Here is a 15744-nt window from a genome sequence, read left to right on the forward strand (position 1 = left end):
CACGCCTGCAGACAAACGCCAGCATGTTGACGCTCTCTGTTTCTATGGCAACTTCTCGCTCGTTCAGTTCCAGTAAATGCGACTGTTCCAGTGTATTCTGCAGTAAACAAGTCGGCGACACAGCCCGCTTGCCTGCACACAAACGCCGCTTTACGGCTACCCAGATAAATCCCATAGAGTGTATTTTCTGGTGTTCCGGCCACGGCCGATGGTGTTATGAGTGTAGACAAAATGCCCACTGCCCAGTGCTCATTCCTACACAGAAACACAGCCCGTCGCACAGGGCTCGCGCACATGAAATCGACCCAGATCGATTGCACATTAAATGTGGTAAATGTGCCCACTGCCCAGTGCCCACAAACACTACGTTCTGCATGTCTCAAGGTTTCTGCAAAACGAAACCAACATGCATTCGCTCTGCTCAGGCAGACAATGATCTCAGTGTTGTAAATGTGCCCGCTATCCCACGCCCACATTCACACATAGACATGACAGGTCTTACGGGACTCGCCCAGCCCTCCCCCTCTCGGTTGACCACCGCAGAGGAGTCGAACGCGGGCAATCTGCCCGCTGTTATCAGCGCGCCCCCTGCCTCAAATGTCATAAGCGCGACGCTTATGTTGCAGCACACTGAAGCCCCTCTATCGCTGAGCGACCAGAGCGCGCTTCGCATTCAACCCCTAGCCATTCGTGCAAACGCATGGGCAAGGCTACCCGGGGTTTCGAAGTGGGTGCTAGACATTATAGAAAGAGGCTATTCGCTACAGTTCGGTCGACGCCCGCAACGCAAAGCGGCGCGAATCGATACTACGGTGAAAAAGAAAGTAGCACACCTACTTCGGGCCGAAATAGCGAAGTTACTGAGCAAAGGGGCTATAGAACCCCTATCACAAGCTCAGAGTGAAGGGGGCATGTACAGCAGATATTTTCTGGTACCCAAAAAAGACGGGGGTCTCAGACCCATTTTAGATCTAAGACGACTAAACAAAGCACTTCTGAAACGACGGTTCAGAATGCTCACGACCAAGAAAATCCTCTCGCAAATTTGCCAAGGGGACTGGTTCATGTCGATAGATCTGAAAGACGCTTATTTTCAAATACAAATAGCGTCACGTCACAGGCGATTTTTGAGATTCGCCTTTGAGGGCCAGGCATATCAGTACACAGTCCTGCCATTTGGCCTATCCCTGGCACCTCGCGTATTCACGATGTGCATGGATGCAGCGCTCGCACCCCTCAGGCTCCGAGGCATACGAGTGCTGAATTATTTGGACGATTGGCTGGTTCTAGCTCGATCACAGTCGGAGCTCATAGAACACAGGACCATATTACTCGATCACCTCGAGAATTTAGGTCTCACAGTCAATTGGGCAAAGAGTTCACTGTCTCCCAGTCAGAAAATATCTTTTCTGGGCACAGATCTGGACTCGCTGTCTATGACAGCACAGCTGTCGCCGCAGCGCAGACTAAGTATTCAGCGCATTAAAGAGATTTTTCGCCACTGCGCTTATTTAGTCCCGCTCAAAAAGCTTCAAAGGATGCTGGGTCTCATGGCTTCAGCATCCTCAGTGCTTCAGCTGGGTCTGCTTCGCATGCGCCCGCTGCAGTATTGGTTGAAAGCGCGCGCCGCGCAGAGCTTGGACCTCCGGTCTCGCGCGCCTCAAGGTCGATCAGAAATGCGTCGCAGCTCTGAAACCTTGGACAGTGACCGACTGGTACCGGTCAGGTGTAAGCCTGGGGACTTCCTCGAGTGTGAAGGTGGTGTCTACGGACGCCTCAACCTCGGGATGGGGAGCGCTGCTCGAGGGCAGACCGTTATTCGGCCAGTGGTCGGAACGGGAAAAGCTTCTGCATATAAACTGCCTGGAAATGATGGCAGTCGACAACACGCTGAGGCGCTTTTGTCCCCAGATAAAAAGACACCACGTCTTGGTCCGTTCGGACAACATGTCAGTGGTGGCTTATATAAATCACCAAGGAGGTATCAGATCCAGAATCCTTCACAGGCTGACGGAACGCCTCCTGGTCTGGGCTCAGCACAATCTGCGCTCGCTCCAGAAACAATCTGCCGACAGGAGAATGGTCTTTACATCCACAGACAGTCAAAATGCTATGGAGGACATTTGGCAGAGCGGAAATAGACCTATTTGCGTCTCAAGAGAACGCTCATTGTCAGGAATTCTTCTCCAAGAGCAGGGATGCGCTGGCTCACGTCTGGCCCCGCTGCCCGCTCTATGCGTTTCCCCCTGTCACGCTCCTACCCCAGGTGTTAGAGCGAATCAGGGAGAGCGGATGCCCGGTGCTACTCGTCGCCCCATTTTGGACAAACCAAGTCTGGTTTCCAGTCCTGATGCAGCTGACGAGTACCGCCCCGTGGCCGATACCGGTGAGGAGGGATCTCCTCTCGCAGGCGAACGGCTCGATCTGGCATCCTCGCCCGGAGCTTTGGTCCCTACATGTGTGGGCCATCAACGGGTACCCGTTAACCTCCCAGCGGGAGTGTTAAACATGATCACGCAGGCTAGAGCTCCATCTACGAGGCGGCTCTATTCCTCAAAATGGTCTGTGTTCACTAGCTGGTGTACAGCGAGTGGCACTTCACCCTCACGCTGTGGGGTGCCGGAGGTTCTCTCCTTTTTACAAGAGCTTCTGGATAAGGGCAGAACCCCATCCACGCTCAAAGATTATGTGGCGGCCATAGCAGCGTTCGCTGAACCACCGCTTGGCCAGTCATTAGGAAGGAACGATCTGGTCATTCGCTTCCTTAGAGGAGCTAAGAGGCTGAACCCTCCCAGACCACCCTCAGTTCCCGTTTGGGACCTTTCCACGGTTCTGGAAGCCATGAAAGGTTGCCCCATTCGAGCCAATACAGTCAATAGACCTGAAACTCTTGTCTTTCAAAACAGTGTTTCTTCTGGCTCTCGCTTCAGTGAAGCGCATAGGGGATTTGCAAGCGCTCTCAGTGAGCGCGACGTGTATGAAGTTTGGGCTGAATGACTCGAGAGTCATACTCAAACCAAAGCACGGATATGTTCCTAAATCCATCAACACCGTTTAGGGCACAGGTTATCTCCCTGTCGGCCCTGCCGGTATCTGAAGAGGAAGGGGACGCAGGCTTCCTTTGCCCGGTCAGGGCGTTAAGAGCCTATGTGTCTCGCTCATCTGTTTTCAGACAGACGGAGCAGCTCTTTGTTTTGTTCAGCGGACGTTCTAAGGGACTAGCTGCGTCAAAACAGAGTCTATCCAGATGGATAGTTGATGCTATAGCGCTAGCTTACACATCCAAGGGCCTGCAATGCCCGATAGGTGTCAAAGCGCACTCCACAAGAGGCATGGCCTCGTCGTGGGCTTGGTCCAGTGGGATTGCCTTGCAAGATATCTGTATGGCGGCAGGCTGGGCCTCCCCGTCTACATTTATAAGGTTTTATAACCTTGAGGTTCCCGCTTTACAAGCTAGGTTGCTCTCGGTTAAAATTTTCAGTATTGCCCGCCCGATCCTATCGGCTCAGGATGCTGAAACCGCTAGAGCGTCGATCACTGATCGTATGTATACTTCTGTGGGCAGTGCGTAAGTCCCCCATATTTATCAGTCCAGGCCGTGTTCGCCCTGGCTGTGTGGAACACTGGATATAATATGCTCTTATCAGAGCTCTATATTACAGGAATGATGCTATTCTAGCCCCTCTTCCCGGATTCTCTGTGAGTCCCTTGTGATTAGGCACTATATGAGCCCCGGGCACCTGCCCTTGGGACTTTAGTGTTATGTCTCAAGCACGCACGGCGTTTTACACTGTGTTCCCCTAGCGTAAGATATCTTACGCAAGTACGAGAGAACCTCTCGTAAGAGAACGTACTCGGTTACTAACGTAACCTCGGTTCTTTCTAGAAGAGGGAACGAGTACTTGCGTATCTTGCCGTGCATGCGTCACGTTCTGATTCGCTTCAGCGATGAAAAAACTGACCAAACCAGCCTCTCGGGGCCGTATTTATAGCCCTAGCCCCACCCGCTTTCGGCGGGACATGACGTATTGGGCGCAAAGCACCCTCATTGGTTCTGACGTCATGAGGGGCCTCTATCGATAGGCTGGTGCAGTTGCCGCAGAGCAGCCTATGGGCGCGCGAGCTGTCTCGCCCATGTCTGCATGCTGCTGCAATGCATTTTACATTATTGCAAAATTAAGGATAATTTTTAGCTTCAATATCTCGAGGAAAAGAGGTTTTCCCCTAGCGTAAGATATCTTACGCAAGTACTCGTTCCCTCTTCTAGAGAGAACCGAGGTTACGTTAGTAACCGAGTACGGTTTAAATAATTTTTAATCAAAAATACTTTGTATTATCTTTGAACCAAAGACTGAAATAAATTTATGTCATAATTTTGATTGTTCAAAACAGTTGGTAAGCTTTTTTAAGAACCATTTATGCTTTTGCGTTTTCTTCTCTGCAGAATGTGCACAAAAACACACAATTTGGCTTAATTTCAAATCCCTGGTATTCGTATTCCTCTGAGTTTCCTTGGTCGGAGAACTCAAAGGGTAGCCTACTACAAAAATGCATGGAAAACGCAGGGTGGACTGTATTTTTGTATTTTTAGGTTAATATTGATGCTTCTGCAAGTAATCATGTGTGTGGCGCAGATGTGGCTGCAGTGAAAGGAGACTTGTTGAATTGTGTTAATTGTGTTTCTTGTTTTAGTAGGCTAATGGCATTCATTCTCGCTGAATGAGATACCTGTCTGTGATGCAACGCCCTGTTATACTGTGTTTCTGTATAATATTGATGGTAAAAAAAAGTATAATATTGATGGTTTCTGTAGCCGTGGCGTCATAATGATTAAGAGGTGGATTAATTCAGATAGGACACCACTGAAGGCCTAGGTGTGAAATGCACCGCCCGCTATACTGCTGTAGCATCTGGACCAATAAGACACACACAAATTATTAATTATATTTGATGAATAATCCAGCAAACCCACTCTCCCAACAAAGGTCTTTGAAACTTCTCCCAAAACTAACATCACAAATGAAGCTGACACACTGGCAGAACCCGGTGTCCTGTTACGACCCCAAAAGGAATTTCCAGAGAGCTGTGACTCTCACTGTGACTCGCACAGGAGAAATAAACCCTGTTAATCCTATATATTCTATATATAACCACTTGAGAAATGTATAAACATGTACTGTATCTAATTTTCCCATCTCATGATTTTCCTTATATGTGGTTTGGCCTATGTATTCTTGTAAACTCTATTGGGGTAAATGTTTCAGACTTTGCATACTATGGTTTACCAAAATCATACGTGTGGCATGTTTGGTCTCTATAAACTCCAATCTTCGTCCCCCATTTGTTCATTTACATTACATTTTGCTAACTTTGTGACGCATTAGCAAAGATCAACTGGAGCCTCAACAAATTGCATCAGGACAGTTTAATTCAAATGGGCGAGACATGCACGTATCAAACTTAGCCTCATTATTTGATACATTAAGTATCCTTACCCCTTCTAAAGAAGGGCATGTTAGAACTAAACTGATGGTTTGCTCAAGGCTGTTGATCTGCTGCATTTCAAACAATGCTATAACTTCTTGCTTTCCTGTATTCTGCTTCAGCTCTCTTTCCCTTGGTAAACTGTATGTATGTGTATGTTAGAGTAGTTTACGTGTTTAGTCTAGTTAATAAAGTCTTGTTCATGTCACACGTAAAGTTGTCCGTGTCTCAAGCTCATATCTGGATCTCTAATCATAGATCTTGACTACTGGCTCTTAGTAGTACTGTAAAGTAAGAAAGACATTTCCCATGCCCCAGAAATGTAATTTTTTAAAAAATTAATAAACAATTAACACTGAGTGTTCATGGGACAAACAGGTTAATTGATTGTAATATTAATTTACAACATTAAGTTAATTATATTAACTGATCCAAATATTCATAATAAATTATAACAAGTTATTATTGATTATTAATATTTCATAAAGCTACACTGCATTTAAATATTATTCATTTAAGTGCAATAAACATGTACATAAGCTCCACTGAAATAAATTTTAAAGCTATACATGTAGATATTTACAAAGTTGCACTTGCTAATGTTCACTTATGGCGCTTTTCCATTACCAGTACCAGCTCAACTCGACTCGACTCGACTCGGCTCGGCTCGCTTTTCGCTCCGTTTTCCATTGCAGATAGTACCTCCACAATAGTACCTGGTCATCATAGCGACGCCGCAGGAAACTGCCGTGACTTAATCTTTTACGCGAGACGCGCGAGATACACCCGCTACCCACACACACAGGACAATGGAGGAAATCGAGTGTATGCTGTTTTTGGATGTTTTTGTTTTTGCTGTTTTTTATTCAGGATACTCCGTCTGGCGCGTGCAATGATGACGCAGTGAATAGTGACGATTCTCTCTGACCAATCAGCAGTCTGCCTTGTTTTCACGTCACATTTTAGTATCGCCTCGACTCGCCTCAGCTTGCTTAGAACCTCGCCGGAGGTGGTACACAACTTTTACATAGTGGAAAACCAAACAGAGCCGAGTTGAGTCGAGGCGAGCTGGTACTGTGTAGTGGAAAAGCGCCATTAGTTGCCGGCTTGCCGCAGTGTAGTTGTCATTTTCCTTTTGTAAGTGTTTTTCTAGATGTTGTCCATGTTTTATTTCTCAATGACATGCAACCAAACAGTCAAATAAAGGATTTCACGAAAAAAAAAAAAGGTATTAACTTCCTACCCCTACTTCCAGGAAAGAGAGAGAGAGAGAGAGAGAGAGAGAGAGAGAGAGAGAGAGAGAGAGAGAGAGATACATAATCATGAAGGTCTCTAGAATCATCCAAACAAAACAAATCTTACAAGAGATCTATAGTTTTTTGTATACTTAGTCAAAAGGGGCAACTATAGTTGCTGGTGGGCAAATGCCTTATAAGTACATATATCATGGGAAAATGGGGTATACTGTGTTAATAAATCAAGGTTATCGGTCTTGTTTAGTGCATAAACACAATTTAACCCTTTAAATTACATCTCCACTGATCATAAATTGTCTGTATGTACTTTTTATTTTTGTTATTTGCCATTTTGTTATTTGTTTACTCCACAAAATGTTTATAAATACATTTTTAAATAGGTTTTTATTTTTAAAAAACATGTTTTTTGGGGGGTAAAATTCACCTTATAAAATACCCACATTTCATTCATGGGGATAACAGATAATTTGACATGGTTTAGTTTAAGATTTTTGCCCATATTTTGGAAAATGCGGTTTTAAAAGTAAAAAAAAAAAAAAAAAAAAAAAACCTTTAACCAGTAGATGGCTGCAGAGCTCTAAAAGTATTAACAGTTTAAAACTAAAAGTTTTTCCAGTTAGATTCATATCTACATATTATGAAATCACAATTATAACAATAAAAGTTACTTTTTGTCTAAGTTTAGCAGTTTTTGTACTGAAAAAAAATCTGTTTTTCAATAATGTTACATTATGATTAGAATCAAACCTGATCAGGATGTTACAAAGAGAAAAGTTTATCATTCATTTCAAACATCTGTTTTTCATATAATTCTACAAATTTAAAGTGTGCCACTTCATTTCTGTCTGTGTGTTCTGTGTTGTTTCTGATTTAGAGGATGAATTTTGTCCAATGACAAAATTCATTTGATTCTAATCATAATATAACTGTAACGGGGCGAACAAGACGTGAGACGTGCGGATCCAAATGCAAGGCTTTTACACTAGGGGAGTGCTAAACAATACAATACTCGTCCACAGGGAAAGAAAGTCCAAGGCTTATAAAGAGTGTGAGATAGTGTGTGATAGTTCTCAGGTGTGAGCGTGATTAGTGGAATCAGCTGTGTGTCGTCAATGCAATGAATGATGGGGATTGCAGTGAAGTGCAAGAGTCCATGCTGTGAGTGGGTGGCCAACCGGAAGTGCAGTGACCAGATTCGTGACATAGCCGTTACAGGGCAGGACGAGGATTTACAGACGGCCTCCATAGCCATTACAGGGCAGGGACGAGGATTTACACACGGCCTCCATAGCCGTTACAGGGCAGGACGGGGATTTACAGACGGCCTCCATAGCCGTTAGAGGGCAAAACGAGGATTTACAGACGGCCTCCATAGCCGTTACAGGGCAGGACGAGGATTCATAAACAGTTACCACTGACACCTCTGAAGGTTCTGCAGCAGATGCCGCCACCTCTGGAGGTTCTACAGTGGTAGCATCAAGAAACAGGTAGAGTTCATTAACAGGACAGGTACAGTGCTCATCTTCGGTTCCTTTGACCATAACATGACAGGCTGAGAGGATATTGCTGGGCGCTTCCACAATACAAGGGGCTGAGGCGAGCACCGCCAGCACGTGCCGCCACCTCTGGAGAAACTGCAGCGAGTGCCATCGCCTGGGGCAGTTCTGAGGTGGTGTACGCAGCCAAAACGCAACATAAAGCGACCCCCATCATGGGAAGCACTTCAGACAGGGTAATTAGTGCAGGTACAGGAGGATTAAAGGGAGTAGGTTTGGGGATCCCAGCTGTGCGTACTGACATCAGTGGTGGATCCTCCATGCTGGATGTCAACCTCGGACGTTTGATGATGGTTTCCCCTGACAGATCAGAGGAGGGTTGCGGTATGATAACCACGGCGAGGCTCTGGAAGGTCTGCTGAGACGCGGCGAGGCTCTGGAAGGTCTGCTGAGATGCGGCGAGGCTCTGGAAGGTCTGCTGAGACGCGGCGAGGCTCTGGAAGGTCTGCTGAGACGCGGCGAGGCTCTGGAAGGTCTGCTGAGACGCGGCGAGGCTCTGGAAGGTCTGCGGAGACGCGGCGAGGCTCTGGAAGGTCTGCTGAAATGTGAAGATTAACTGTGACTGGGCTTGACTCATGACAATCAACTGTGTCTCAGCTTGACTCATGATGATCAACTGTGACTTGGCTTGATTCAGAATTGGTAGTTATGAACTGGATGTTGTTGTGTCCGCCATTTTGTGAGCGTGCTCTGGTGCGGCCACCATTACATGAGTGAGTGCAGAGTCGTATTCCTCTGCGACACCCACAGTGAACGCTGAACCAACAGTCAACAAAGCAAAAATAGGCGAGATCTAAGTACTCTTGTATATAATCTTCAAGCGATCGCGAGCCCTGCTTGAGGTTTAATAACATTCGTGCGGTGTCCATACCTGGCCAATATCCACAGGCTTTATTCCAAAACATGGTCATCATACAGGCAGGGTCAATAATCAGCAAACAGGTATGACAGAGGTATGACACAGAATGAACCTTAGGGCAAGCGTGGATAGACGATCAGCAAACAATATCCAACAGGGGCAAGGCAAGGAGAGGCAATCCAGGTAAACAGCAATGATCCAAACGAGGTGCAAACAGAGTCCAAAGGGCTAGGCTAAAGGCTAATCCAAGAAACACAGGCAAGAATCAGAACACAGGAAACCGCAAAACTAAGATCACTTGACAGCTCTGTAGAGTAGCTAACACTCAGGGAGTGCTAAACACAATACAATACTCACCCACAGGGAGAGAAAGTCCAAGGCTTATAAAGAGTGTGAGATAGTGTGTGATAGTTCTCAGGTGTGAGCATGATTAGTGGAATCAGCTGTTTGTGTCGTCAATGCAATGAATGATGGGGATTGCAGTGAAATTCAAGAGTCCATGCTGTGAGTGGGCGACCTCTGGTGGTGACCAACCGGAAGTGCAGTGACCAGATTCGTGACAATAACATTATTGAAAAACAGATTTTTTATTTAATTTTTTTCAGTACAAAAAGTGCCTAAATTTTGACAAAAAGTAACTTTTATTGTTATAATTGTGATTTCATAATATGTAGATATGAATACAACTGGAAAAACTTGTGAAAAGATGTCTTTCAGTCAAAAGGCAAATAGCAAATAGTGGAGCTCTGCAGCCATCTACTAGTTAAAGTGATAATTGGTTACTTTTAAAACTGCATTTTCCAAAAGATGGGCAAAAATCTTACACTAAACCATGTCAAATTATCCATGTTATCCCCATGAATGAAAGTTAGAAATGTGGGTCAAAAAGACCCTGAACAGCGCACAATGGTTAAGACAAATGGATTTGTTGTGTTTTCATATTCAAGAGATTATAAGCTAGATGCAGTTTTTTTGGGTTCGCATCAACTGTTCTATGACTTTTATACATAATACATTTGTTTATGGATAAAGATTGATCTGTTGAAAGCAGATATTTTGAGATTGATGCCAAATGTTCTCCTCCTATTCATATTTGATTAAGGGGGTGCATACAACATATTTGCCATCCCGGCAACTAGTTTCCGCACATTCAAATACAATTTCCAAGAAAGAAAGAAAAAACCTGGGGAAAATAAATGCAGAACATGTTCACATATGTTACTATATGTTACATTAAATATGTATTTAATTTGTCTAAGGATATTAAGGGAACATAACATTTACTTTGTCACTAAATATATCGTCAGGAAGTACAATGTAAACAGTGATAAATAGTAAGAGAGTGCTCTCCAACCCCGAAATAAGAGCACAAGGGCACGGGAAGATGCTACGTTCAAAACAAAAATCAACAAACAAAACAAAAACAAATTAACAGCAAATGAGGGTAACAAAAATAATAAATTGGGCTACATAATAGAACTCTAACTGTGCGTTCACACTGGACGCGAATAGCGCGTCAGGCACGAGTGATTTCAATGTTAAGTCAATGCAAAGACGCGTCACGCGCGTAAAAGATTCCTGTGGCGCGAATGAGGTGTAGAGCGCGGCGCGGTAGACGCGAATACGCTTTGTTCGCGCGAATACGCTTTGTTCGCGAGAATGGCGCGAATTGAGCGTATGTAGTGCTTTTTGTGCATTCACGCGTTTGACGCAAATTCGCGTCTGCCGCCCGAGTTGAAAAATCTGAACTTCTACGTCAATTCGCGCCACGTTAACCAATCAGGAGCCTGCTTGCTGCTGTCACGTGGTGAAGTAAAAACAAAGTAAATCTTTTATCACATAAAAACTTGATTTCAATATATGAGACATATTCATTTTGTATTGAATGCTATTTATTCCATATCTAAATCCAGATTATATGAAACATTATTATTCTAATGTAAAGACAACCAATTTTAGTGTATAAGAACATAGTTCGTGTCTGGACAGTGTTGTGTGAGAAAGAAAGATGGCTCCATTTATCATCAATACAAAAATAAATTACAGATTATGTGGGCGAGGGTGATCCTCGCTCTGATGCGGGACAACAGGTCATCAAACTGGGCGCGGGACAGGCGGAAGCACCGCTGATAGCGGCCGTCATCCAGGCGCAGCTCCTGGAGCAAATGGTGAAACTCGCCAAACTGGGTTCGCCTCCGAAGGGTCTGGTGGACCCAAATACGGTGACGATGATTCCTACGCCGCTGTTCTGCTCTCCAGAGCAAATACAGAGCGGTGACTCTCTCGATAAATGATCGATCAACATCAGACATCTTGTAAAAAGATGGCCGCCAACGGGTTTCGAAACTTTTGCCTCTGACGCGCAAGACGAATAGCGCGTCAAATTCGCGCCTGCCGCGTCTAGTTATACGCTTGACCACTTTGTGTCCATTCGCGCGTCAAGAGCGAAATTGACGCGCGTAAAAACAAAAGTTTGAAGCGAAATTTACGCGCGTCAATTTCGCTCTTGACGCGCGAATGGACACAAAGTGGTCAAGCGTATAACTAGACGCGGCAGGCGCGAATTTGACGCGCTATTCGCGTCCGGTGTGAACGCACAGTAAGAGGCGCGCGCGCACACATGCAAACAAAGCCCAACCAAAGCCCCCTCTTCGAAGACAGCTGACATCACCTTTTATAGCCAACTTCCGGCGGAGCGTCATGGAGACGCAAACGAATCCCAGATGACTGACAGGATCTGAAGCCAATCAGAATCTGATGAAAAATACAGATCATGATGAATACACAAACATGATTGATCGTAACAACATAGGACACTATTAACATGACTGCATGAAACCATTCAGAAAAATTTGGCCACAAATGGGTTAAGTGCTGTTAACACTCATTTAACACTAAGGGCCAAAGCATTCATAGCACCAGTAACTTTCAATTTCATAGTGCATTTAGGCACTATTAACCTTCATGCAAGAACTATAAACTGCTACTGATGTATTTAATAGTTAATGATGTGAAAAAATAAATAAAATAAATCTTGCATCACAATAAGTGTATTGTGATTGTCAAAACATTGTAGTAACTAAACTGAATTGTATTAGGTTTAGTGACAACATGTTACAAATGTTTACATGGTACAATTTCTGGTAAGCTATGTTCTTTTTATTGCTTGACACAAATTTAACGATTTCAATTCATTTCAATTCTTGTGATTTGATTTAATATTGACTCATTTGGATAAATATTAGGTACACAAGATAGGCAAGATAAGAAAAAAAAATCTCACCTAATGCTGTAAACACAGAGAGCCCTATCAGCTGGTATTATTATTAAAGGTTAAAAATAACTCAAATTAAATATAATGTTTTTTTTTTTATAATAACAACTTTATTTAATGATATGTAAAAATATAAATATGTAATATAGTACACAAATTTAGCAAAATACTCTCTATAGCTCTTTTTTTCTAGCCAACTTACCTGCTATAGCCTATATTATGGTCATTAAATGGCTTTCCTGAGGTAAATGTTGTCACATAATTGTTCTCCAGCTGTTTTATTGATCCCTTTCCGCGGTTGAAAAACACTGATTGATCGATTTTATGTATGAGGAATATTCATTTCGGTAAGTTGTACTGTCTCTTTCAACATTGTTCATTCGTGTTTATTTACTAGCTAGAGATGATCGGTTCACGTGCCGCTAGGGATCTGTCACATCACATTTACAAGCGCCAAAACGGTATTGTTTGAATTTCGTAATAAAATTGACAGAATCTGAGAGCTGAGATTTTTTTATATATCATAAGTAACCTGCTCTGTCTAGTCTGTCGGTCTCCGTATCCTTCGCGATTTTTCTGTGCGTGAGAAAATAGATGTGTGGCGTGAGATCGTGTGAAAAGTGTCAATTGCGTGAGTCTCACAGTCTCACGGTGAATGCGTGAGAGTTGGCATTTATGTGAATGTTCATAGCACTTAAATGAACATTATGTCTCTTACACGAATTCCATTCAAAAATAATGTTTAATCGTAATTAAATTCTGAATAAATATTCTGCTTTATAATTTGTAATAAAAGCAGCAGCACCTATCTCTCCCTTGCAATTGTGAGGGTTTTCGAGGACTTTTATTTTGAAAAGCGCCAGAAGGAAATGTGTGTGACACGATGAATGAAGCCGGAAAAGAAGAGAAGTGTGTATGATAATGGAGGACACAAGTGGCGTTCTGCCGTCTCTGCCGAAACATTCCTATTGGTTTGATTTCTGGATGTTTCTGGTGTTTGATGTAATGTTTTTCTTAATCATGTACTTCGTCATTCCCTAAGTGGTGAGTGATGAGAGTCATATCGCATTTTTTTTTTTTTTTCTACAAACCTAAAGTTAACAGTCACGTGATCATAACAAGACTCACCAGCAGAATGGTGTTATATATATATATATATATATATATATATATATATATATATATATATATATATATATATATATATATATATATATTTACAGCTTTATCTATATCATACAATAAATGCACAAAAACCTTTGCTGATGTAGGCCTATATAAACTTTTGTACACAATGTCATATGAACCGCATCATTGAAAGCATAATTGCTATATTTACACACTGTTTATGACGTAAACAAAGCTGAAATAATGTAGGCTAAAGCTTTATAATATATTTTACTGATGTATTAAGTTTAAATCCATTTAAAAGTTAATGTCAATAATGTCCAGCCCATAATCATGCCCAAATCAAAATGCATTGTTTTCATGACAATTACATTTCAAGCTTTAAACTATGAAATGAGTAGGCTATATCATTTATTTCGTTTTCTTCATCCTCAATATTTTTACAATGTTGCTTTTGAAATCTAGTTTAAAGCTTAAATACATTAAGCTGTGTGTGACAAGTATTATGGTTGAGATTATATACGGTTATGTGATTTGTAGATGTGGTTTTATACTGTATTTCTCTGTTATACAGCTGTAAACCTGTTCACCTCTGGTCCAGTTCACCAGGAGAGCCTGAAACACAGCTAAAATGGTCAGTACGGTTGATTTCAAACATCCCTTTTGTGTGAGTGGTAATCTTATACTGCAGTGAGTCATTTTATACTAAAGTTAGTTCAGACTAGTGTTGTCATGATACCAATTATGACTTCAATATGATACCTAAATAAAATATCTCAATACTACTGAACTGATACCACAACAAAAAACTAAAACAGGAAAAGTAATTGAATAATAATTATGACCCACATTACTAATAAAAATAAATAAATAACAGATATTTCTCACTTACTCAGCATGTGCCTGCACTGTTTTTGAGCATTTCCTCCACTTGAGCATTTCTTCCAAAAAAAAGAAGAAAAAATCTCATGCCAGTGCGACCACACAGGCCAATGTTGAGCAACTACTAGTCTATGTTACAGCCGAGCCTACCGTTATGCCTATAGATCTTTGCTACATTGGCAACTTAGCTAAAAGCAAAAGGATAAAGCCAAATTAAACAGTTATTATTGACCCCAATTGCCCTGTCAAAAAGTTCACTTATCACAAAATATTTCACATTTTCTCATTTGACTTATATTTGAGGGCATGAGCTAAGGCTGGGAAATACAACAAAAATATTTTTTCACAATGTGAGCAATTTCATTTCAGGATCATAAATGTCATGATATAGTTATTTTGTTATTTTATTTTATCTTTGTTATTAATAATAAGATCAAAGATGCACATGACAAATACAATTAGCAAAGACGAAAATGAAATCAACAGTGCTTTAAGTTTTTCAGGTACCATAGGTCTATTTAACAGTGACATTCAAAGCATCAGCTAAAATTATTAAATCAAAAGAAAAGCAAGTGATTTTTCTCTTTTTCTTGTGTTGTTTGATTAACATTATAGATACAGACAGTAGCGGGAACAGTTTATTAGGTTACTGTCACTTTAAAGCAGCGCTCAGTAAGACTGGCTGTTTTCTCGCAGGTTTCTCTCTCGAGCTCCCCCTACAGTTTCGGAGTATATATATATTATGAGAAAACTGTCGTAAACTCGTTGTCAACACTCACCCCTCCCATCTCGCTCAGGCCATGTGCATTTGTTTTCAGAGAAGCCGGCGAACAAACGGAGCCATGTCAACTGAAGTATGTATGATTCTCAGAAGAATATCATATAAATGTTGAGATAGTGTATATTTGTATAGTGTTGCCAAACGTAATCAGTAACATTATGGCGAAAAACAATACTATAAGAAATATTCCGCTATTTATTTCTATTTAAGTTTGAACTATAGCTATAGACACTTAGATTATACATTATCAAAATAAATGTTACGTTACATTCTTTTATAATTTTGACGGTGATCCGAGTTGTCCATCATAACGATTGACCAAACGAAGTCAAACACGTAGCCTAGTTTGTTTATTTATTTTGCAAGAATACGTGTATGGTATAAGGCTATAATTTATTCGTTCATACCGTTTGGTTTGAAATTTCATAATAAGTTGTATTGCTAGCTAGCATCCTAACATGCTAGATCTGTGAACATGCAACATATAACGTTACTAATTCTGAGGCAGGCGGCAAGCTAAACTA

At 42.1% G+C, this 15744-nt stretch overlaps 2 long non-coding RNA genes across 3 annotated transcripts in view; one reads left to right on the forward strand and one right to left on the reverse strand.

Annotated features, from left to right (window-relative positions):
• Window positions 1-13252, reverse strand: part of LOC309486610 — a 63146-nt gene extending 49894 nt beyond the window's left edge. The window contains exons 1-2 of the long non-coding RNA XR_014201616.1: window positions 12962-13252; window positions 11827-11909 (exon numbers count right to left, since the gene is read on the reverse strand). This is a non-coding gene — a long non-coding RNA (uncharacterized lncRNA). The remainder of the gene's footprint in view (window positions 1-11826; window positions 11910-12961) is intronic.
• A 62-nt stretch (window positions 13253-13314) lies between these two features.
• The window catches only part of LOC309486275, a 28249-nt gene continuing 25819 nt past the window's right edge, over window positions 13315-15744 (forward strand). For both annotated transcript variants that reach the window (XR_014201438.1, XR_014201439.1), the window contains exons 1-2: window positions 13315-13473; window positions 14132-14191. This is a non-coding gene — a long non-coding RNA (uncharacterized lncRNA). The remainder of the gene's footprint in view (window positions 13474-14131; window positions 14192-15744) is intronic.

Source organism: Leuciscus leuciscus, assembly GCF_965113295.1.
Source record: "Leuciscus leuciscus genome assembly, chromosome: 2".
In the NCBI taxonomy this organism is placed as follows: domain Eukaryota; kingdom Metazoa; phylum Chordata; class Actinopteri; order Cypriniformes; family Leuciscidae; genus Leuciscus; species Leuciscus leuciscus.